General features: G+C 37.3%; 1 long non-coding RNA gene across 1 annotated transcript; it reads right to left on the reverse strand.

Annotated features, from left to right (window-relative positions):
- Positions 1 to 435: 435 nt before the first annotated feature.
- On the reverse strand, positions 436 to 764 carry LOC109827934. Its single transcript, XR_002243541.1, has 3 exons — positions 745 to 764; positions 572 to 659; positions 436 to 478 (listed from the first exon to the last, which is right to left on the reverse strand). It is a non-coding gene; the product is annotated as an uncharacterized LOC109827934 (long non-coding RNA).
- Positions 765 to 3,174: the final 2,410 nt, after the last annotated feature.

The following is a 3,174-nucleotide window of genomic DNA, read 5'->3' on the forward strand; positions in this document are numbered from 1 at the left end:
TCCTTGTTGTGGCACGGCAACTGACACAAGACCATGATGCTCCAATTTCCCCAATCCCCAATTACTCTCAATGAAACTCATAAACTTATTTATAAATTTCACAGCATCGGCGGTATAAATGGGGGAGTTGATTGAGGAGTAGTGATAGAATTTTGTCTCCTCTCTCACTAACTCTACCAGGTGCCAATGTCCGGAGCTGACAATCGGGATCAGAATTCTTTCACACTCCAAGAACTTCTGCTGAGAAACATTTTCCTTCATTCGTTTTGCCACCATTTCAAGATTTTCTTCTAGAAATGCTTGCTAAAAGATGCAATAATGTCAACATTATTGCATAATAATAATATCCACCAATTAGTGAAAAAAACAAGGATATACTTACTGCAAGCCAAGGTCTTGTGACATGTATCTTTCGATCATAACTATTAGTTGTTTCTTCAATCTTGTTACAAAGCCGAATAACAAATGCATCGATCACCTACAAAAATTACCATGAATGAATAAAATAGTTAATATAAATTATTTTATATACAACATCAAACAATCAATAACACAATTGTTTAGAACCTACATCGTCACTGAGTTCACCTCCCGTTAATAGTATATAAGCATCTAAGCGAGATACGCTTGCTTCGGCACACTTCCAAATGTACGTATCACTATATGCAAGTACATTGTGAGAAAATTGCTACTAGAATCAAGTAAATTCAAAGATTATTATTAGAATAAGTCAGTAACAGTTACCTGTTCATTCTCGATTGTATAAAGTCTTCAATTAATTTGTTCTCATAATTAAACGCCAGTGCCTTACCTGGATAGTCTCTAGATGTAGGTATGAAGCCTTCTTGATTTTTGCACTTTTTTTCTTCAGTTACATTTCCATCATCCTCTTTCTCCTTGGTTTTTTTTTGGCATCTAGCACTACGCTCTTCTAATTCTCGTAATTCTGTAGTGAGCTCATTCAACTCGTACGTCTTCTCCGCAATTAAGAAAATTAATTCTGCTTTCCTTAATTCCTATTTGACAAAAAAAAAAGCTAGTATTAGGACGTATAATATAGTTGCAAACATAGAGGCTAACAAAAGGGACATAAAATAATGAACTATTAGAGCAACGATATGTACAAATACTATTGGCGATGCCGAATGAATAAGAGGAGTATTCTCTTGGCCATTATCCGTAACCAACTTCGGGACTCTATATAATTTGTTCATAGTAGTCCTCCTCCACTTTCCAGTACTCTTCACACAAAAGAGCGGCGGTAACCTTTCAACATCTGAAGTATACTCTAATTCCCCTACTTTTTCATAAAACCAAACCTACAAAAAAGAAACTACACATTAGCATGTGCATAAACAATAATCATTATCAATACGGGAAGATATACAAAATAATGTTCATGTAACTCACCAGTAAAACGGAGGAAAAACCACCCATGTACCCGGCATTTGAGCGCTGACCTAATTCCCGCATACTAAGAGACTTCTTTGATTTACTCATCTCTTTGCAAAGAAGAGTGAACACCGCATGGCACCAATTATATTTATGCAAAGTTGATAACTGCTCCGCATATCTAAACGCCCACAAGGGACATGTCTTACATGTCCGCGGGCATAATATGAAGCCGATAATGAAAGCCACAATAAGTTTCACACATATTATAGGGTCTTTATTAATCATATCTACAATCATCTCGGCCATTCTATCGCGCTTCCACGAAATCACCGCCTTCTTTTCCACATCGGCTTTCTTATAATTCTTTACAAAATAGGTGTAGATTGTATTAGCCGCTGCCCCACTCATTTTTATCGGAATTCCCTCTTTTGGCAATCCGGTAATTCGGTGAATATCATCTATACCGAACACACAATTTTTATTCCCAATCATGAATGAGCATTTATCGGGATTAAAATTCTGAATCAAGCAATCAATTGTTATTTGCTCATTGCTCAAGGATGTGGGTATATTGAGAAAGTTGTGAAAAGGTGTCGTCTGTAGGGCTTTTATGTGTCTTTCATCTAATATTATTCGCTTATCAATTAAATTTCGAAAATAACACAAATTGGCCGGAATTCTCAAGTGTGTTATCTTAGCCCTACAAGAAAATTATAATTCAGAAAGAGTTAAAAATTAATTATATTTGGGCAAATTAAGACACATATTAACAAGTTTATTAACACAAACATTATACATCATGGCTTACAACAAAATTATAATTCAGAAAGAGTTAAAAATTAAATATATCATAGCAAATTACTTACGAAGTTGGAGGATTATTGCATTTAGAAGAGGTAGGCTTTGATTTTGAAGAATTCGAAGACGTCGACACTTTCAATTTGTTCGAAGCCATGAGGGCTGACGTCGAGGGCTTGGTCAAGCTCCGAAGGCGGCGATGAACCTGAGGGCTGAGCTCGAATGCCGTCGGAGCTGTGGCTGATGACGAGGGCTGAGCTCGATGGCGAGGAGGAGTAGACGGCGATGACCCGGCGGCGACGCTCAGCGGCGGCGATCTCGGGAGCTGGAGAGGAGGAGGGGAGGTGATGGCTAGGGCAAGGGGACGGCGGCGACGCTGAACGGGGACGTCGAGGGCTTTTTTCCTATATATATATATATATATATATATATAAAGCTAGAAATTGAGTTTAAAAAAACTTATCTTAAAAATAAGAGTGAGAGAGATTGAGATTGAATCCCAAACACGAAATAGATGGTCTCTTCCTCTTGTGAAAACTTCTTCACATAAACTCTTGTAAAAAATACACTTTAAATACACTTAAACCCTTGTAAACGTATTTTGAAACTTCCTTTTTTAGTTCAAAAGTTAGAGTGTAAGGGATATATATAGGTTCATAAAACAAAGCCAAAAAGCCAAGAAAATCCAAGCAAAAAGACAAAAAAACCCAAAAAATCAGGAAGCTCAAAAGTTAGTCGTTACAGTGCCATCAGTTGACTGATACTGTTCATCAGTCGACTGATGAGATGACCATTATAGGCCACTTATCCGTCATCGCTCGACTGATGGACTCATCAGTCAACTGATAACCTGCATCAGTCGACTGAGCAAAAACTTTCTACTTTTCCAGCCACTTTTATCGGTCGACTGATGATTTCATCAGTTGACTGATAACGTGCACAAGGTATATCATGAACAGTAAATTTTAACTTTGAACCAGT

The sequence above is a fragment of the Asparagus officinalis genome, unplaced genomic scaffold (assembly GCF_001876935.1).
Source record: "Asparagus officinalis unplaced genomic scaffold, Aspof.V1 AsparagusV1_Un558, whole genome shotgun sequence".
NCBI classification, from domain to species: domain Eukaryota; kingdom Viridiplantae; phylum Streptophyta; class Magnoliopsida; order Asparagales; family Asparagaceae; genus Asparagus; species Asparagus officinalis.